A 22,958-nucleotide genomic window follows, 5' to 3' on the forward strand; every position below is an offset into this window, starting at 1 on the left:
ACTTTATTCGTCTTAGATCGTCTGTGCCATCAGTAAATTTGGACGAACGGCTAGCAACTTTGAAATACATGCTAACAGCACGACCGTGACCTACCTAACCTATCCATGTATGCATATAATAGCTTAAAAAAAGAAAACTTGACCTGGCTAACCAATTTACATACTTATTTCTGCTATTATATGCCTACGTGGATGAGTTAGGCAGGTCAGGTTTGGTGCTGTTAGCATATTATCTCCCAAGTTGCTAGCTAAAGCTATCGCTAGCCGCTTACCAAATTCTGATGGTTATTTCTGAGAACTCCCGCCATAGCAGCACTGGCTGTTTTCTTCTGACCATTGAAAACATGGCAGATGAAAGTTCCGTCAGCTGAATGGCGCTTCAGCCTGTGTTTGTTTATATTCTAAGTCGTCGTTACTGCAGCTGTCGGAAGGGGCAGAGGGGGTTACTTCCCCTACAGCCGTGTAGTTGAAGTGCACGCTGACTTCTGTCGTGTCTCTTGAACTGTTAATTGCAAATATCCTGCGTTGCTTAACAGAATTTAATTAAGCCTGCGATGTAAATGCAGGCTGCTAATTAAAACCAGTAATTGTATTAATTGTTTGGAGCTGCTTTTGCTTTACACTTCCTTGGGCAGAGAAGTGTCCCTAATTACAAAGGTTCGATAAAAAATTGTAAAGTCATGCTGGTTGTTCGGTTGGTGTGATGTTGAAACATTTAGGACGTGGGAATAAACAAGACAACGAGCTTTTTTTTCTTTCTTCAGAGCTTCATTTTTGAAGTCTGTGATTAATGCATATTAACCCTGTTCTGCTTCGTCATGGAATGGGTGTTATTAACTTTTGTACATTTGGTGGTGACGAGTGCATGTCGTACTGTGACGTGAGAATCCTGTTTTTCATTTAGTTAATAAGCCAACTGAGCGCCTCAAATGTATTATTTAAAAAACAAGTTGTAGTTACATTTGCTGTGTGACCAAAATATGCTCCACGTGTATTCATCAGAACATTGGGATATCTCGGTTAATTCAATATAACTTTTTTAATGAACTGCTGATGATAATGATTTATATCATAATTAATTAACATTTCAATCAGATTTCGTTACACACAGTTTGTAGTTTCCTAAATAACCAAACTGCGATAACGAATAATTTATCAAAATTACTACATTATCTCCGTGTTACCCACAAAATACATTTATACTTTTATTTGCTACGGATAGATCGCCATAATTTTTTTTTATTCTCATTGACAGACAGGCGAACATGTCGAACGAGATATTAAATACATTATACACTGCACTAGCATCATCGATTTATTTCAGTACAGTGATTTATATATTTGAAATAGTTTGAAAACAATCCACTGTTTTGATTGGTAGATTTGATTTTTGATATTTACTGTCGCTTTGCTTCCACTTTTGGCTAATCGCGACGATGATGATGAGTGATGATATGATTAAATTGATGAAGCGACACTCACAAATAACACCCATACCCAAAACGGGATTCGAACCCGGGACACCTAGCGTCGAACTGAACTGTGCTAACAACTCTATCACGGACGTCGGCAATTTGCGATATATCGATAGTCAATTTTGAACGATTTGGTTTATTTTACTTCGCTTTTCTACCACTTTTAGCTAATCGCGAAGATGAGTATCAGAGATGATATGTTGCGATGAAATATTGATGTCTACCATTCCACAACATTTTTTTCGAGTTGAGCCAAGCTAACTCTCGCCGCGAGACTCACTGTTTGCCGCAATTACCTACGACGAAACTTGCAGTCAAACAGTCAATTAGGCCTACCGCTGCCTACTTGTTTGGACAACAAGCGGCAACCTTAGAATCCTTCCTTTCCGAAGCGGCCAGCACGGAAACAGGATTTTGTCGAAATAACCGTTTTGCTGTGTCGCCCGAGTCGAATCTGGTCTTTCTCACATTGTAAAACAGCACAGGGGTGCCCACAGGGGGGGATTATGGCGCAGGTTGCGCCGTTGAGATTTGGGGGGGGGGTTACCTTCAAATAATATAAAATTCAACATTTATATATTTTTCTAATATATATGTAAACATTGTATACACCATAATTAATCCGTTAGATGAAGAAAAGAAAGTGTTTCAGGGTATTACCAAAAGGGGGTGGGAGAAATATCCAACTCTTACATATTAGGCCTTGATTGACACGTGGTTTTTTGGGGGAATTCTGAATTAAACGTTTTTGGGGGGGCTGTATCCAACTCTAGGTCTTTGATTATGGGAGTATTTTAGTTAGAGGGGGATTCAGCATTAAATTTAGGAGGTATCCAATTCTTGTGTATTACTATTGTTCTTATACTGTTGCGGAAATTCTGGTGTGGAGACTGAGAATTAATTTTTTGGAGGAGGCAATATCCACTCTTCAATATCAACAGTAAATATAAAATTGGCATGGAAATTTTGGTGGTAAGATTGAGGATTAAATTTAAGGTGTGAGATTTGAAGCTCTTGATTAAATGTTAAATCTTAGATTGTGAAGGGATTTCTGTAGTGGAGAGAGAGCTCGAACATTAAATTTTGGAGATTGTATTTAGCAATACGGTATCCACACGTTTCAACCCCGAACGTGCCAAAAGAGAAGCTGGAAAAGACTAAATGTTTCGGGATTCTAAGAAAGTATGGGCACCCCATTAAATTAATATTCTTGAAAGCCTGCAAACAAATGGATGTAAAAATTTTTTGCTCGCTTTGCTCGCAATAATGTCTTGCGAGAATGCGTGTTTGGGGCCTTCCTGAGGTGAATGTGAAGTTTTATGCTATACCTGCAGTGCAAGATATAAGCGATATTCTATTTATTTATTTATTTATTTATTTATTACTAAACACAACAGGCGAATGCCCAATTACAGTGTTCTACATTTCTTACTTATCTTTACACTCAGTATATCAGATCTTTACCACCATGTACAATATATATAAGATACAGATATAATATATTATAAATTACATAAAATATGGAAATAAAATAAACAAGGATAAATCAAGGATAGAAGTTATTTACATTAAAGAAATATATTAATTATGTGTGTAATAAATTACCTGTAAGTAATTGACACACTAGAAAGTACGTACATATATGTAATTGAGTATAAACTACGAAAGAAATATATATTTACAAATATTGCGTTTATGTTTACATTGTTGACATTTATTCTTCCATTCCTTGAATAACATTTTTGAATGTCCCAATAGGCATGTGAAATATGTCTAATTTTGGTTCCCTTTCGGAACATCTGTTGTACAGTTCACACATTCTCCTGATAGGTGATTTATTTATAATGTTCGATCTTCTGTTACTACAGTAAAAGAGGCCCCCTTTGGATTGTGTCTTGGAGATAGGAACACGTATGTGTATTTGTTCTAGTAGATGATGCACCTCAATATTATTGTTCATGATTTTGTATAAGAAACAGAGCAATTGCATCTTCCTTCTTTTGCTGAGAGAAGGCAGGTTGTGGTGTTTACAGAGGGAAGTGTATGATTCATATCGGGGATATATGCCTGTTTCTTTATAAGTGGCGTACCTTACGAATTTAGACTGCAGCATTTCTATTTTATTCATCGCCGTATTATATTATCGTCCTGGGCTTAAGAATTTCTAGATAGGGTTCTGCAATGTCTTGTGAAACAATAATTGAATCGGTCATACGGCTGGAAAATTTTATTTGGTTTGCCAAGGTGGAATTTTCTATCTTCATCTTAAGTTGTGTAACAATTTATGTTAAACACACTCACAAACATTATTTATATGCATATTTACCTAATTTAATTTACTACATTTAACCAATCAATGTGCTAGCTATAGCCTAAGGTTTCTCGAAAATCGAACAATTATAAAATATGGACAGTTTAACATGGTACTTCATTCTATTATACATAAATTATTACGTATTCATCCAAACTATTTTGGGAGGACTGATGAACGATTTTAGGGGCGGTCTTGAGTGATCGGCACCCCTGTTTAGGGAGGATGGGCAGATCAAGTATAGTGTTCAGTTCAGTAATGCTAAGAAAAAGAGTTACTTTCGGTAGACACGCTGTCGTAATTAAATACTGTGTATGGATTACGATATAGTTTGAGGGCGCTAATGATATGATTTCGGGAGGGGGACGCATGATGTGATTTGGGGGGATGGGCACCCCTGCACTGCAGCATCTGGGCATGCATTAATCTGTGCCATGTACGAAATTCAAACATTCTGGAATGAATCTGCAATTGATTTCAAAATTAATGATTTTGTAAACTCTCTTGACATTTGAAAAATATTTGTTAAAAAAGTATGTACGTAATTTCCAACTTTAATTTTTTTTATGTAAATCTTGTAAAAGCCTAAATTACTTGATGTAATTATGCAAGTCCATGGATACCTGTAAATATCGACCAAGATACCTTGCTACAAGTGCTATTTTTTTTTCAACCTCCGATGGCGCCGCCAGGTGGCCCGTGAAGCGCTAGGAAGCGGGGCGTCAAGCAGCGTGATTGGAGTTCCCCCTGCCACTGCCACTGAACGACGGGCACGTAGAGATGTCTGCTACAATCGACTCTCCCGCCAAGTGCGAGGTGCGGAGTGTGATACGATTTCTACAGGCAGAGGGACACAATGCAGCGGGGACTCGCCGTCGAATGAGCCGTGTGTGCGGTGAAAGCTTTCGCGAATGGTGCAGGAAATTTCAAAATGGCCGAACGGACGTTCATGATGAAGCCTGTGGCGAGCTCAGATGAACTCGTGCAGTGTGTGGATCAAGTGGTTCGGACGAGGCGTCGGTTCACGATTTCGGAACTGTCCGAAGACTTTCCCTACAACCCAGACCTGACGCCGAGTGACTTCCATCTTTTCCCGGCGATGAAGAAGTGTTGGGAGGACGGCCCTTCCACACCAATGAGGAGCTTCGGAACACCGTGCAGACCTGACTCAACAGACAGGCGGCACCTTTTCTTTTCAGAGGGTATTAGAAAGCTGGTGCATCGGTACGATAAATGTCTGAATCTTCTCGGTGATTACATTGAAATGTAGATTATACCTGTACGTAACTTTTGTCAATAAACCCATTTTGCTATTCACTGTGGTTTTGATTTCATGCCCTATCGGAGGTTGAAGAGAAAAATAACCCTCATATTTTGTAAACAATCGTTCTGTATAAAAAGTGACCAAATTATTTACTTTTCGGCCATCTTTATTCGGTTGCCGTAAGGCTGGTATGCAGGTTAACTCTCTAGGGAGAACTACCTTTCCCTTCGGGCAGATTTGACTTTTTCCTTGAGGTAGTTGCTTACAAATCTACGCTTTCGAGCTACTGTCCCTGGAATACCAACAAATAGTTGATTAATCTTGGAAGGGTTGCCTGTTACAGATTTTCAAGCACATCTGCATCAGTCAAGTCGATTCAGGATTGCCAGTGATTAAGTGTTATTGTAATTGTGCCAGAGGGTAATGAATACGATTTTATTGACAGAAATTTCCATGACCTTTCATTTCCAACTAACGAAAGGTATAAATCCGACACCAGTGACCAGTCATAGGGCCTGGTCATCTGTTACCCTGTTAGTCCGATTTGGGGTAACCCCGGGTGACCAGTCGCAAGCCCTAGAGGAACAATGGACTCGGGTTATAATAGCACAGGCTGTTTCTAAGGCACTGAGTTGCACGGACGTCGTTTTTTTTCAGTAGGCCTACCCTAAAATTTAAAAAAAAAAATCATTTGTGCTTGCTTTGACTTTTCATCTAATCGCCACTCGTCCTCCTTGCCTCGATTAACGTCGTTCACACTCAGCTTCAAACCTACTGCGATATCACTCGACAACCTTACTATGCTACCAAACGTATCTGTAGCGCAAGAAACGTTAAGAACCCAACCTACATTCCGTGCTTGGAGCTTGTCACGTTGTGATATCGTGTTCAAAATTAACGCAAATTACGTTAATAAACCCTACCATATTGCTCATTAACTTAAAATGCCGCGTGCGAATGTCATGGCACATGCATCAATACAAATTAAGACGAACGACAAGGCGTGTGGATTTGTGGTTAAATTCTTGGGAGTCTCCGTGTCCCAGACTAGAGACAGCAGCACAATAAATGCAGCGTTGAGAGTGCAGCGCGTCGTAATTGCAACTGAGGCAACAATGCGACAGCTACCGACGTTGGGAAACCCGCCAGAGTGCGTCGAATGGGGTTATTAAAGGCAATGAAACAATCACAGAAAGCCTTGGCTCTTTACCTGTATGGACGGGTAATGTCCAATTAACAGAGTGTGGTGTCGAGTTTCGTGCATGATACGGAAAGTGAACACGCGGTAAGTGTTTAACGATAGCATTGTTGCATTTCACATGTGCTTTGTTGCATTATTATTATTATCCCTTGTCTTCTTTACAGTTAAATTGATTGCCCTTGCACACTTGCGTAAAATTCTGCCCCCTTGCACGCTCGTTTTATGTTCCAAAGAGAATCATATGAATTTATGTAAATACACTGGTGTGCACAAGTATTCCAAAGCAAATTGTCCATCCTCATGTTTATTCTTTTAAAGCGCCAAATAAGCTGCCGTCAACACCTGAACCAGGGGGGCCGCCAGGGTGATGCGAAGGGGTGCTTCTGCACCCTTCAATTTTATTACGCACCCCTTCTGCACCCCTTTTTCATAACCTATTTTCAGTCGAAAATACTGTTAACTCGTCACAAAGAAAAAGTTTTGAATAACCAAAAAAATAGTTTATGGCAATGAACAAATTACACTATTATTCTCCTGTAGGTAAATGTTCTTTAGTAATCGTGCACAATTGCTCATGGTTGCCAAAGAATTTGTTCAAACTTACCAAGTTTACTAAATGGTGCTACTTTTCGTTTAGTTACTACATAGAAAGCTTAGCCAAACGTGGTTTGTTAATTCAACGGAGAACACGTATAACCTTTACATTTCCACTATGATTTTGCAAGAAATGCAGCGTTAAATGCTGCCGTGTGCTAACACGTGGTCGGGGCAAATTCCGACAATCGGCCTTTGCACCCGCGTCCATCTGAATCCATAATTGTCGGACGTTGTTTAAAATGTTGCCTTTTACTCATTATTGCTTCTAGATTTTTTTCTTTGAAAAAGATGCAGCAGTTTACAAGTTATAGTCACTTTCATAAGTATATCCCATAATAATACGGCGGTAACGAAGGGAAAATAAGGAGTTTTTCTTAGATTTCCCTTTATTGACTTTCTGTGCACACCATTGTCTTTACTTGTGAAGTAGTTCTTTCGCTATTGTGTACTGGTAACAGCGAGCAATAAAGCAGGAACTGTAATTTTTAAAGCAGTTGTTTGCTTTGATAACTGAATTCAGTTGTTTACACGCGCTGAGGAGCATTGGAAGCACCTGACGCCAAACGCGATGTATAAATAATTGCTTTCTATCTTTCCCAACAAAGCAACGCTACCGTTACACGTCAGTAACCGTGGATATTTGGTTGCTTCCTGCCTCCCCCCTCGATTAGCCCGCATCCGCCGCCAGATAATGGACCTTCACACGTGTTCTCCTTCACCTGAAACAGAGAGCTTTACTGAAACACGGAGAGTCGTACAGGGAGCTCGATATCATTTAAATTTCCTGAGCAGTGTTTCCAACTCAATTTCAGAAGAGTCAACAGGGTGGCCACTCTAGGATATGATAAAATTCAAGTATAATTCCCGGTTTTTAAGAAATTACAAGCAGATGTTTTCTCTATTTCAGCCACTCACCACCCACATACATAAGGCCTGCATGCTCAAATATACTAATAATATTAAGGATCTGTGTGATTCCGATGTACCCAAAAATTCTAATTCAATTCAATTAAACGAGGCTATATTTAAAATATTTAATTTAAGGTGTGGAGTTTACGTTTGTCATTTCATATACTCACTCAAAATACAACTACAGACACAAGTGAAATGTTACGGGATATACTAATCTACGAAAAACTGTTAATTGTATGAGAATTTCAAAGTCCAATTTACCTAATCAACTTCAAGATATCTTATCTTGCATAATCTTCCGTCCGTTTGCAAAGGACGCTTACAAAGTAAACGGATTGAGAAAACTAAACTGTGAAAAACTTGCCTCAGAGCATTTATAAATAGAAAGATTCAAAGGGATTTGGATTAATAAAAGTTGCAACTTTTCACGTCTACGGAGACAAATTCAAGCAGAATTCACGCATAATTTCCGGAATTCAAGGAATACCCGGTGGGTAGTCGCCTTTGGTCAACCTTCTTTCCATCTGCTTCACAGACGTATGTCCCGGTACAGTGGAGGTGCATAAGTATTACCAAGTAGATTGCCCATATCCGTGTTTATCCTCTTCTTTTTCTACTCAATGTGAGCTTCAAGAATTGGAACAAGAGGCCAAACAAGCTTCTGGCAACCTCTGCAGTGCTGCCAACCAGCCTACGCAAAAATCCAGTCCTTAAAGACACGTAGCATATGCAAGATAAAAATTAATGAAAATGGTCTTGGACAATTTGCCGAGCAATATGTGTGCGTCGTACTGGAAACTTTGTTCACAGAATAAAATCAAAACACAGCACTATAATGTAAGTACACAGTTACTCCTAACCGAAGTAAAATTAAAACTAAGTGCATTACAAATGGGAAAATAGAATCTAAAAAATACATGTAGTTATGTTCACCATAGTCCAGCTATTTAAAAATGTGTTATTTATATTAGGTTTTAATAAAGCTTACTGAACGATATGCTTGCAGTAAATCTATTTCGGATAGCACGAAAACACGAGCAATTTATCAGTATAATATACTGTTACGATCTCTAAATTCTTATTACTTCATGATATTAATCTTAATCTTCTAAGATCTTTCAACATTTCACTTTATGCTCATGTGGTCTAATCGGAACTGCAGCTGAGATCAGAATAATTGTGCATTGTGTGTTCATCGGGAATCGAACTTTGGATCCCTTAATTGCAAAGCGAAATCATTAACCAGTACTCTATCGTACTCTGATGTTCTGGTATTAATTGGCTAAACTGGGGAAAAATTTTCCCCATGAATCTACAGATTGTTGCCGCTGATTTAAACATTTGCTTAAGCGACAAACAAATGCACCAGCTCAATTTATTTTAGTAATTTTGACTAAATCGGGCATTTTATTTAGAGTATCAAATAATTTATACAAAACTACCAAGTTTGGTAAAGATTACCAAGTATGATGAGAACGAGTGATCGTATGACACCCATGCCAAGGCCAGGATTCGATCCCGGGACCCCTGGCATCGTAGCGCGCTGTGCTAACCACTCCGCCTCGAAGGTCCGCTCCAGAGACGACACATAGTTCATAGTTGGAAACAGAATTGGCAAATGTAGTCCCCACTCACGCTGCAAATTTTCAGTAAACAATTTAAGTGTCGTAAAGTAACTGGTCTGGTCAGTAGGGCGTCTGACTGCCATGCGGGAGACTCGGGTTCGATTCCCGGGGTGCGTGATCTAATGTCGGAATTTTTCTGACCTTGTCCACGCATAAAGCGGCTTTGGGGTTCACCCAGCCTCAAATCAATGGGTGCAATACTGTAGGCTAAAGGCGGCCGAAGCGTGATGCTGATCACATCACCTCCAAATTGGCCGAGATCGAGAATGTGAGGGATCCTACCCCCACATCCCCTAAATTTGCCTTCAAGGCACAGCGAACTTTATCTTTACTTTTTAAAGTAACTATTAATAACTTTACTTCTAGTGCCAGAAAGTTACTCTGTTGCAATTACAGCTACTTACTTTTAAATGTAAAAGTTCCTCGAAAAAAGAACTGTTACTTGTGACTGCGTACTTTTTTATGTTTTTTAACAATTGAAAGCATATGTAGGAAAATGAGTTTCAATTGATTTCAGAGTGGAGTTTATTTTGCATACGGAGAAAGTGAAAGTAGCATCAGTAACAATAAAAGATTTCCATGTTACTTTTACCACAGATAATAATCGATGTAACTTAGTGAGGTACTTGATTTTCACGAAGGCCTGTTTAAGAAACCCTGATAGAGTGCTTAAATATAATTCCCTTCCTTCTCTGTTGGCGAAACAGGAGCTTGCTTCTTCCCCTGCCGCCAAATAACACCACTTATGAAGTTAGGGCTGTAGATAATGGAGGCCATTCCCAGTCGAAGCACGTATGTGAGCGCTGATCCAAGCGTGAAATTTCCTAAACATTCGGGAAAACCCAATTTCCTTTAATTAAACTAACTACAGTCTTTAGTTGTATGGGGAACTTGGGTTTCGTAACCGCGATAATTTCCTGAATAATATCTCTCCTCTCCTGTTATGAAAGCAGAAGAGAAACTCTTCAGTCAACCGTTGTAGCTCTTGTGTTTCTGTAATCTTCTGAATTGCATGCTGCAGTCTCCCCCAACCCCCTCCCGAGAAAATATTTTGGCTATAAATATCCCTTGATTGATTTGAACTGAGTTTTATTAACGTTCTTACTTCAGGTTTGTCTACAATTAAGAGTATGGTGACGGAGTCTTATATTTATATATAAGCACTTTCCACTTGTGATTCAAGCTGAAAACTTGATGCCCCAGTTGAAAACGTAACCTTAAGTTTTCTGCGTTTTAAGACTGGCAGTAGGAAGCGAATGCCACAAAATCGCATGTTCTTTTATGAATATTTGTTACGGAATACACGTGTATAATAATCTAAAGAGCAAGTTGACATTTTTGTATTCATAAATTGCAATTTGAATAGCTCAAACAGTGAAGTAAAATTTAACCGGTTATGATAGAGTATAAAATATATTGAAATTTCACTTTGATGTAAACTAGCCAAAAATTCATCATGTTTACAAAATATGTGTTATAGTTTAAAACATGTTTTAAAACTATCACATAAGCTCACCTGCTGTTTGTGATGATATTTATGTCTAGGGTTTTAAACAACGGGTAATAGAATCAGTATTCGGCACCTCTGGCTAGAAATCGCTAAAAGATGGTGTAAGCCAAGAAAAGAAGAAGTCTAGTGTTTTATTATAGTAGCAAAGCGTGAGGCTTTCATAAATACACAAGAGTATGCGCAAATGTTCACATTCTGAATCATTGCTAATTGAGTAGCAGTGTGCCGTTAGAACCTGTCGGTCACTATCGCTGTAAGGTTGGTTTCATAACATCCTGTGATAGTGGACGAATTGTCGGTACGCAATTCATCAGTCAAATGCCACTAGAAGCTTCCTTTTACGGCACATAGGAAACCCGTAAGTGTAAAGGTAATAACAGTAATCGACTTTTACGGTAAAGTCAATACCCGTAGCGTGCAAGGGCTGGAGTTATTACAGCAGCATAAAAATCGCCCCTGGCTAGAATCTACGAAATGAGGTGGTAGGCGCTACTGCTATGCGGCGATTAGGCACGCCTCTCAGAAACAAATGAATGGCGCTTGGCTTCAGGAAACTGTGTGATCTCTTTAGTCCACTTCTGACCGCCGTTTATAGGGGTATTTGGGAGAGTCATGGAATATGAATCTCGCTCGACTGAGTTAAGGTTGTGTGCCCTTACACACTACTAAAAACAAATCCCTCTTGCTAACCATTAACTAACGCGTGGTTCGGGAGCTACCGTCTTTCGCAGTGTTGTGCAAATCTTCCCGCAGGGGAGAGCTGGGACTGTTTAACTGTCGAGTGAAACCTGCTGGGGCCAGTAGACACCGGCTACCTGAAAACACGTCGTTTACAGCCACACCTAACTTATGGATGGAAGATTACAGTTAAGTATAGGTTTCGTAGGAATCTGACTTCCACAGCAGAACGCAGCTCTACGCTGCATCTTGAAAACTCCCCAAGGCCTTAGCAGATAGAATCAACAAGCAATTTAAATGTATTATCGTCTGACTCGACGCAAGGCAGCGGCTGTATTGTTATTAAGAAGTCTGCGTCGGGCATTAGTTTTTTATATGAATTTATTTTAACGTACCATCTTTCAAACCGTTAGCTTCCAGCGTCGCTGTAATTGGTTTATCGCATACAATTATTTCTGAATTAATTCAACTCTGGTCTTTTTGGTAGCTGTTCCTAGTGTCAGTCACATCGTGTGCTCTACGATCTGCTACCACTGGCGTACGCAGGATTTTTTTTTATCGGAGGGGGCCGAACAACCCATAAAATATTTCAAATTACCATTGTTAACCTTCGTATTAGGCCTAAATGTTGTTCAAAGAAGAAAAATGTAATCGGGGACCATTTTAAATCTGGGTTTCAGTTATCACTTTGGTTTCCCCGAGTTCTTTACTGCTTTCATTTGAAAATTTTGATTTTCTCAAAATTTCGGGAGCGGCTGTAGCCCTCCCTATCAGCCCCCCACTGCGTACGCCAGTGTCTACTACGGTTAGCGTTTCCTCCATCTATCACAGGAAAATTAGTTGCTTTTTGGCACAAGTTTAAAGTGGAAATACTTTTTCGGTTTCATTTTTCTTCGGCCCTCTGCACGTACAGTGGGGTGCACAAGTATTGCCAAGCAATTTGTCCATCACCATGTTCATGCACTTTAGTTGGCTCAAAGTTTCAAGAATTGAAACAAAATGCCTAACAAGCTGCACTTTTGTACCATGGGCTGCACAAGTATTCCTCAGCAAATTAGCCAAGATCATTTCCATAAAATTTTCTCTTGAATCCTACGTGGATTTAAGGAATAGATTTTTATATATGCTGGTGTAGGAGTTTTCGGCAGCATGTTTGGCATTTTGTTTCAATTCCTGAAAATCTCATTGCATACAACAAAGAGAATAAGCATGGTGCTGAGCAAGTTGCTAGGTAATACTTATGCATCTCACTATACCAACATTGAACATACGCAACAATCTATTCCTTATAAACATGTAGGATGCAAGAGAAAATTTAGAAAATGGATATAGCTATGGACAATTTGAGGTGTAATACTTGTGCATCTCACTGTAACTTGTCATATATTTTTTTAAAGATTCCAAATGTGTTTTGTAATAATGTGCAAAGAAAGTGTTGCAGCTTCATCTAGTGTAAAATATTTTTGGTGCACGTTTTAGAGCATGTGAGTCCGAAAGTGTTGTTTACTTGCCGAAGCTCTAATCTGATGGTTTTGCCTACTCTCAGAATACGTTTTGAACACCTTTTGAACACTTTCATGTTTTGTGCACGTCAATACATATACAATGTTCAGAGATGGTCAAAATAGTTTCTAGAAAGTGCTTCAGCGTTCATAACTGGTAATTACAAAGCAAAATACCTGTTTCTTGTTGCATAACATGTTGATTTGTCCTCACTCTACCTAAAGGTAAGAATTTGATTATAATTGTACAGCTTTGCGTTTACAGTGCCTGGTAAAATTTATACGTACCATCACTAACAATACATATACAAATAATAATCAGAGACTTTACCTTCTCATCAGTAGGACTTAAACAAACTTTTTGGAATTCAATACATGAAACTTTTTGGAATGCAATACATGATCCATTTAAACTTTTTTGTTAGGACGTGTGTTAGCTGTTTCTATACAAATTTAGTGATCTTAACTAGGCATAAGCTATAGATAATGAATATGTACTGTCTACCTCTACTCTCATATCTTTTTACCTGTTCATGTATTAATAACAGTAATTATTATTAATTGGCCTATTTTTTATAATGATGTTATTACTGGACATATGAATCGTATTAAATTATTAATTATAAAATTTGTTATTATTACATGTAAGACACTTGGTACGAACCCCTCCCGATATGTTCTAGATACGTGCCTGAGTGTTAATATCTATCAGGTGTGTATTGAAGTTTTAAATTGTGTCAAATAATTCCATTAGACTCATTGTGAAAAGCAGAGGGAGGGGCCTAGTACCAGACTGGAAACTCCATTCCTTGACAGTGACATTGTGACGAGCGCACGAATCTGATAAGTTTCCAAAGAATATAGATGTCATTAGAGTGGCCGAAGCAGTTTCCGCGTTAAGGAACTTGCAGAAATAAATAGGCAAAAGCTCCATAAGAACACTTGTAAATTATAGCAGAAATCCTTGGCAACAACAAAGGAGATGTGTTCAACAACTGTGCGTTAAGAGCTCAATGCTGATGCTTTAGGTAAATAGGATTTCAAATAGTGCATTGGCGTAAATAAGTCTACTTCCTACATCGCTTGCGACACTGTGACGGTGATAAAAGTGTTGGATTTTCAGCTCGTTCTAGCTGCGCATGCGCTCTTTTTGAGGATGACTGCCCACTGAATTTGACTAAAAAAAAGACGACCTATTTCCAGTTTCCGCGCTCTAAGTCATATTCCCTATTAACTACTCGTTGTAGCTTCCCACTTATTATTTTGCATATACATATCCACCCTTCCAGTTATCTACAAAGCAGATAATCAGTCTTCATAAAACAAAATGCAGGAATGTAACAAATACACCATATTTGTGTAATAACAGACAAACACATTGGTTAAATTTAAGTTTTTATTTCCTTTCACCGCATTTGGAAAATAAGAAAAAGCTAAATTGTATTGCAAAAGTAGCACACAGTTTACAAGCTGCTTGTAAAAAGTTTACAAACTGTCTATATCTTGCTCTGGGCTAATAAGAAAAGTCAATTATGTCTGAAATGTTCTTTATAATTCACTAATCTCATATGATGTTCAAATTGGCATATTCGTTTTGCCAACTCAGGGAATTTCTTAAAAATTAAAACACAACTTTTCTTTATCATTAACTTCAGTTACCTCACGCATGTATGTATACTCATTTCGTTTATTGTACTTAAAAGGTCAGATATTCCGTACGTTTGATAAAGAAATTTTACGACAGCAGAAAAATTATCGCCACCAGCTATTGCTGTTTTATAGCCTCAATATATAAGCAGTAGCTGCTTATCGAATATTTTCGATTTCTAAAGCTGTATATGACCATAACCAAGGTACAGTACGAGTTTATTTGTGTTTTATGGCATAAAAAAGGCGCATACAGGAACCCGTGTGGCTTGTGATTAGAGATGTAGGTTAAATTATGTTATTTGCTAGATATCTGGGGAGTGATATCGTTAACAACTCGAAATTAATGGAACAGTATTCTTAATGACTATTTTCGTCAATTTGTTATCTAGATATTGCATACGCACCGTTTTCGGTGTCCAGTTTATGGAACGTCGGGGTGGTGTAGCACTGTACTTGAGAACATAATTGCGACATTAAAAATAGTTTTTCAATATTTCGATCAAAAATAATTAATATGCACTATTCGTTTAAAAATAGGATGGAATCATGAAGAGAAGTATTATTTCATATGAAACAATTTCCCCACCCCCTCCTAGATACATAAATAACCCAAAACGTGTCAAATGGCACACATACGTATATGTTGACCCCAATAATACATTAACGTGCATAAACTGCAAATGATGAACTTTTGGGTGTCAAAATACACAGAAATGCATAAAATACACTTTTATCAGCTGGTGTTCCGTGTGATGCACTAAAACATACATCAATTTGGAAGATCGGACAATATAATTTCAAAAATTAGAAAATTACACATCTATCTGTGTCAATTGATGAACTAAAATTTGGTTATCTTGAAAATGATCTTGTCTGATCTTCCAAATTGATGCATTTTTATTGTCCTTTTATGCATTTCTGTGTGTATTTTGACACCAAAAAGTGCATCACTTACAGTTTATGCACGTTAATGTGGAGTCAACATATTTCTATCAATTCACACGTTTTGTGTTCTGAGTTTAATATACGCCACATGAAGGAGTCATCAGTTTTTCAATAATTCGACAGAACCTGGTCGTTTGTTTCCCGACCTTCGGGGTGTAGTGGTTAGCACAGCTTCCACACGCTTCTTCTCAGGCCCTCAGCGGACGTCCAGCCGTAGTACCACGTGGAAGGACAAAATAACCTTCTCTTTTCGACACCCTGCAGTTTGGTAAAAGCATACTGAAAGATTGTATACCTCTGCAAACACGAAGCGAGTCATTGAGATTGGTTTATAGAAACAGGAAATGTGGTTTGTGTCTGTTCTTCCCGACGAGGTCGCTGTGAAACCTCACCGGGCGGGAGCCGCATCATTATTCTATCTTTTCCTGCCAGACGCCGTGATGGAAACTAATTTATATTTATTGAGGCAAATCATCGTTGCGTAATTTGTTCGTGAATTGCCCCGGCTTCCCTATTCCCCTGCAATTACCTTCACAAGCGAAGCTGCTTCCAGCCCTAATGAACCGTACCTGCAGTGTTGACAAGTCTTCAGCCGAGAAAACTGCGAAACACGTTCAAAATCACTATAATAATGCGTATTCCCGTCGTACACATCTGCTACCACTGGATGATATTATGAACGTTCACAAACTCATTAATATTCATGCTTTAGGTAGCATTTTCTTGTGATTTGGTCGAATTGAAAATTGACATATCAGTACTAACATTTTTTAGTGTTATGTTTCTATATTCATTGAGAAAATGTACATATCGGTTCTGGAAAGATGTTAATTTGTATAATACGTAAATGTTGCTTGTAAAGAAATGTGTATTTTTTAGTAATACATTGCAACAGAAGTCACCACTCAAGTTTCTTCGTACGTAAGTATTCTTGTAATGGCATACTGCTTCAATTATTGCTACTACAATAGAACAATAAAAAATGTTCATGCGCTTGTAGAAGGGTCTATAACAGAAATCATAAACAAATATTTAATATCGTTGGGATGAAAAAAAATCAGTTTAGAAGTTGTAGCGCAAATTTGCAAGTTGTTCTGAATATTACACCAGAATCAAGTTTATCAACTCTTAGTGAGCGTCTTGTCTTCGAGTTTGGATAGGGTGGGGAGGTTATTTTTTATCAGTCGTTCCAACAGTACATAGGTTAGTCCTCATGATTAATATAGATTTATGTGAAAGAAACAATGGCGTATTTAGTGTGGGATCCAGGGGGCCCGGACCCTCCCCGAAAGACTTACAAAAATTAAATAATGAAAATGTGCTGTATAATCAAGGGTTATTTTTTACCGCTGAACTTATTGAAAGGCAAGGAAATTGGAATCATATGGTTTTGAATGACAGTACCAAAGAAGAATTATGCACACTTGCTTATAATAATATGTATAAAATATTAATCATAAGCTTTACATTTCGTCAACTGGATCTAATATCCTTTTTTTGTTTCCTTATCTTTTTTACATTAATAACCTTGGCAGGAAAATTATTCTTCAAATTTTGGCGACATAATGAATAGGCCTGCGTGTTGTTTTATCTCTATTCTTGCATCGCATCTTTACCTATTCATCCAATATTATATTAATTTACATATTATTATAACATGTAAATTAAATTATATTATCGTATATTTTTTAGACATTATTTTCGCCCCCCCCCCCACCCCACAGATACGTGCCTGAAAATAACATATAGGGTTTGGAGGGTGGGGGCACATTTTAAATTTACTTGTTTTGGAATTTCTCAGTTAACATACAGATTTGTTCATATGAATCGATCAACTTGGGCCCTTCATGAAAAAAACCTCCTAGTTACGATTATGGCCGTCAGATGGTGTCCACAACAGCAGAGGCAGTAAAAACGCACCTTTCACCGCGCCCAACCTGGCTTCCTTTCTGTGCCCCTCCACCCGCGTCCGAGCAAATTGGGCAACAAAGTGAATTGTAATCACATTAAGCTTTTATTGCAGTAACTGGCAATAAATAGTCAATTTGCTGGCCATGGTGAAAGCTCGGAATAGGAATCCAATTTCACGCTGTTCGACTCGACATGCCCCGCGTACTTTAGAATTACTGCTAATGGCATATCGAATGGGATCGGAAGTGAAGTATTCAGCTCCGAGGAGTGAATAGCTCGGATGACAACAATTTGTTCAGTGTAAGTTTTTGTTGCCGTAATAAATTTTTTCGTCTTTTTCTGGAAAGTGAGTGAATCCGGAGGGCAATTTCGTTAACCAACGAGAAAAGGGAGGGGTTAAAATAATGAAATTCTGCTGCGTAGTTTACATTCAGATCCCACTCAGGCCGGGATTTAGAGGAGAAAGAAGCACTGGGCCGGCAATGGAGAAAAAAAATGTTTTGAAATGAACCACAAAACGTTTAGATATTTATTTGATTTAGTTTATTTTACTTCGCTTTTCTGTCACTTTGGCTAATCGCGACAATGAGGATGAGTGATGAGATGAAACAGATACACAGGCCGGGATTCGAACCCAGCATCCCTGGCGTCATAACGCGCTTTGCTAACCACTCCGCCACGGTTTTAGATATTTGAAATGTGGTAAAAATATACACCAAACGATCTGCCTAAAAGTTATAACTGAAATTGGGGTTTCCGATGTTCGTTGACCCGGGCCTTCACATATAAAAATACGGGTCTGGTTCTGAACCCACGGCACGCGTGCCACATGTGGCACATGCAAAGTCGTTACATATAAAAATGTAATACTAAAGCAATGAATGAAATATGTTGGTACTGAAACTATACTAAACTTAAGAAATTTGCTGTTTGCATTCAATTTAAGGGAGACGTACCCCTTCCCTCTGCTTTTTTTGAGGAAAACTTCTCTTTTTGCTGCTTATTTCCGAAAGTGGCACATGGGGGTACGGCGAGTTGGCCACCCTGTTCTAAACCAAGGCCAGTGGTTGGCATTAGACTGAGGAACTTCAAAAACCGAAATAAATTAAACATGCTCATGCCAAAGTAGAATATTGGGTCTCCTCGATAGCGTAGTTGTAATTCAGGGTTGCCAGTGGAGGCCAGAGGCGGCTGAAGATAAAATTTTCACCAGGACGAGGTGGATTTTGGCACCTTATTTTAAAAATACTTTAAACGTTACTGTTAAATAACGCGTTTATTGTAGGAACGTGTTAATACCTACACAATGACATCAAAAATAACAGTAGCCTGTAATCTCTTAGCTTAAATTGCTGCATGATTTTGCAATATACTTGTTATGTTGATTGAATTGGTTTATTTTACTTCGCTTTTCTGCCACTTTGGGTAATCGCAATGATGAGGATGAGTGATGATAAGATGGACACAACATAAGCCCTCCAGAGGATTATATTGGCTGTAAGTCCAGACGCCAGAGCCTCGCTAGTCTCCAAAATGTAGTCCAGGGTGTACTAAGCGGAAGAGAGGGTGCCGTGTGGTGTCACCCTTAAACTCCACCTGCAATTGATGACGGGACACTCACAAACAAGAACCAGGCACGTATCTAGAAATATGTTGGGGGGGGGGTCCGAATTGTGTGTCTCAGGAATAATAATAATAATGTTTATATTAAAATAATTATATTAAATCAAATTAATACTTATTACAATACATAAATTAATATTATATTATTATTGCACGATTAGGTGAAAAGACTGTATAAGAATAGGGATACAACATCGCATATTCATTACGTAGCTTACCTGTAGTTAAGATTGGAATACCTTGCATAAAAATAAGTGCCCTACTGCCCTGGGAATGAAATTAATGTCAAATAGATAAAAACTTGAATATTTATCGAATAACAAAAATGATGTTAAATGTAGTTGAACAAAAGTCAGTTTCTGATTATAACTTTATGCATATTATTTTGAGTAGTAGTGTACAAAAATCATCTTTGTAATGTCATTCGAAGCCGTATGATCCCAATGTAATCCTTGCCTTGTAAAAAGTTCAGAGGAAATTAATAACCATCGATTATGCAAACAATGCTAATATTTTCATTACTTAATTTTAGTACTTGGTCAGTCTTTCGGGGAGTCCGGACCCCTGTACCCCCCCCCTAAATACGTCCTTTCTGTTCTTCAAAGTTATATGATCCCAATATAATTCTTGTCTTCCAATAAGTTCAGAGGAAATTATATAACAACAGCTAAACGAATAAAATTTTCATTATTTAATTTTAGTACTTGATAAATCTTTCGGGGGGGGGGGTCCGGATCCCCTGGACCCCCCCTAAATACGTCCTTGACAAGAACAGGTAACAATGCCGAGACTCGAATCCTTTAGACCAGGGGTTTCCAACTGGCGTCCCGCGGGCCGCATGCGGCCCCCGTTGCCTTTTTCTGCGGCCCGCGAAGCCAGTTTGCAAAATACATTAATTTTATTTATTTTTATTAAAATACGTTCTTTTTTTACGGAAGGAACGGATGCTCTGTGAAGAAAGACAATATCACAGGTAGAATTGATTTTGCAGTCAATAATGATAATCAGAAGAATCTAAAGTGACGTAACTTTCTCTTCACACCATGCATTCCATTCCTTCGCTATGTGGAATGAACTCGCCTGCTTCAGCGAAGGCTTCACTCTTTGTGTTCAGAAACAAACTGCAGAGAGTCGCTATAGAGATCTGTTTTACTACGCACGAAGTACGAAGAGATTTCCAGTGTTCCAACTCGGATTGTACTGTGACTTAATGTTAAAGTTTGTGCAAATATCGAAATGAGCAATATCTCCAAAAAAACGTAAAATTGAAAATTAAAATAGCTTCTCTCCAACTTGAATTGCGTGATATGCAGGCGATGTGTTCCTTCAAACTAGGCCAGAGTTTTTCAAATACCTTTCAAAAGAACGCTTTCCAAACCTTCGTAGTTTTAGGCAAAGAATGACATCGATGTTCGGCAGCACATACACGTGTGAAAGTGTTTTTTCTTAAATGAAATTAATCAAAAACCGCTACAGAAGCAGACTGGCAGATTCTTCACTGCTTCACCTTCTGAGACTTTCAAATACAGAAATTCAAATACAACTTTAATAAAAGAAGCAGATCGGGCTCAATTTTCACATTGAACACTTACTATGAAGGATTCTTATTTGTATGGTGTGTCTTTAATTTCTTTCAATTCATCAATAAGTATTGGGTTTTTGTGAAATAAATTGTAATTATACAATTTTGATTTGTATATCCATTGTTTTATTGCCTCATTTTAGAAATTTAGGTCATGCGAAAGTACTACATTTTCAGTTCAGTACTTACCAATTTTGTAATTTTTAATCCCCCCCCCCCAAAAAAAAAATGCGGCCCGCCTATCAACTGCTGCATATAATTTTGGCCCTCGGACCTTTTGAAGTTGGAAACCACTGCTTTAGACGATCATTCAACGCGTTCGGCGTTGTATAGTTGAAGTTCTGATTCTAACGCCACTTTACTTCAAAGAAAGTTGCGTAAGATAAATTTCCCTTCTGACAACTATATGTCAAGTCCGCGTGGAGACCAACCAGTATATCCTCCCCCCAAACCTTTCCCACCAATAGCGTCCGTTTTAGGCAGCGACACCTCTTGTCAAGTCCATGTGGAGTAAATGAGATGTTGCCAACTCAGTTTCTTTAGAGATTTCTTAACGTGACGTTGCGATTATCTTTGATAGGTTGTGTTATTCTGTTGTCCTATTTTTTTAAAAATGCAATGTGGAGACCTTGAGAGTATATCGTCGCAGTGAATAAACGCTTGAAAACAGCACTTTTCAGAAAAACAGTTGCTGGCTCAAAACCAAATTTGTACCCGGTCGGTTTCCTCTCGAGCAGCGTCAAAGATACCGAACGGGTGTTCGAATCAGGACCTCAACTGTACTAAAATGTGCGTAACTGTATGCTCTAAAGGTTTAAGTAATGAAGTTACGATGGCAACGATTTGCTCCCATCGTTAGTATTTCGGTTCACCCAATGTTCTACTGACCCGAGTGACCCCTCCTCCCATCTCCGTTCCCTCTGCAAAGAGACCGCTAAGTGCAATTGGCCTGTCGTGCGTTGGAATGGAAAGCGAGACCCAGCCGCGTGTCGTGCGACACGCCACCTACAGCTCCATTCTGCATTGCAGGAAAAATCGGTGCACAAATCGTGTCGTACACGATGTGGGCAGCCACTGGCCCGGCAACAAGGACTGACAAGGACGACGGGGAAATCTATAGATTTTCAAAAGTCCGATAAGACCCCTTGGCAACTTTAAGCCCTATTTGTTCTCGCGAAACGACCTGGCTTCCGTGGTATAAACGTTAGTGAAACACGCCAGTGGTCCTGGGTTCGAACCCCTAGTACGGCATGGATGTTTGTTGTTCTCTCGTCATAAGTTGCATTCTTAAATCCGAAACTTTATGGCTGCAGCAACACAAGCCTTCCATCTGTCCCTATCCTGGGCAAGATCAATCCAATCTTTTCCATCCTTACCGATTTCATTTACGTCCATCTCAACAATATCCCTCCATCTTCGTCGAGGCCTTCCTGCAGGTCTCTTACCATCAGGTTTCCCAACAACAATCCTGTAAACTCTTCTTTCCTCTCCCATTCGTGCCACATGGCCTGCCCACCTAAGTCTTCTTGATTTCATGGACATGAATACATATTATGCAGTTCTAAATTATGTAACCTTTTCCACTCGCCTGTCTCCTCATCCCTCACTCAACTCGCCCTACGGCCAGTATAATTCTGTATGTTGTCCTGCGTATTGTCCTTACGTGTGTTGAGTGCCCTTTTACAGCCTCAGCTTTTAACATAAGTTAGAATGTTTTCAGATTTTAGTTATGCAACGATGGTAAGGGGCTGGACCCCGTATAACATGACGGGTGCAAAATAGCCTTAGTGCTGACGCACCCATAATTTTAAATTCAATTTCAATTTCCTCATCCCTCACAGTAGTGTTGCCCACGAGACGAGACTTTGGCCTATCTCGTCTCGTGGAAGTCTCGTGGAAATGCTGTCTCGTCTCGAAAATATTCGTTTCTCTCATGACACATGGTCAATCTCGTCTCGTCTCGAATTTTGAAAAGCCTGTCTCGTCTCGTCCCGTGGACAACACTACCTCTCAGGCCCAAATATTTTTTTAAAATTTTTTAAGGATTTTTTTTAAAAAAATACTTTTCATTTATGTTCCTCTTTTAATGTAATGGACCAAGTTTCACATACATAATACATAATATATACTACAGGCAAAATTTCTGTTTTGTATATTTAAATTTTATATTCT

At 38.7% G+C, this 22,958-nt stretch overlaps 1 protein-coding gene across 2 annotated transcripts in view; it reads left to right on the forward strand.

The window, feature by feature from the left end:
* al (aristaless related homeobox) overlaps window positions 1-22,958 on the forward strand; it is a 348,232-nt gene that overhangs the window by 212,024 nt on the left and 113,250 nt on the right. The window lies entirely within an intron of this gene.

Source organism: Lepisma saccharinum, chromosome 3 (genome assembly GCF_977018435.1).
Source record: "Lepisma saccharinum chromosome 3, izLepSacc3.1, whole genome shotgun sequence".
NCBI classification, from domain to species: Eukaryota; Metazoa; Arthropoda; class Insecta; order Zygentoma; family Lepismatidae; genus Lepisma; species Lepisma saccharinum.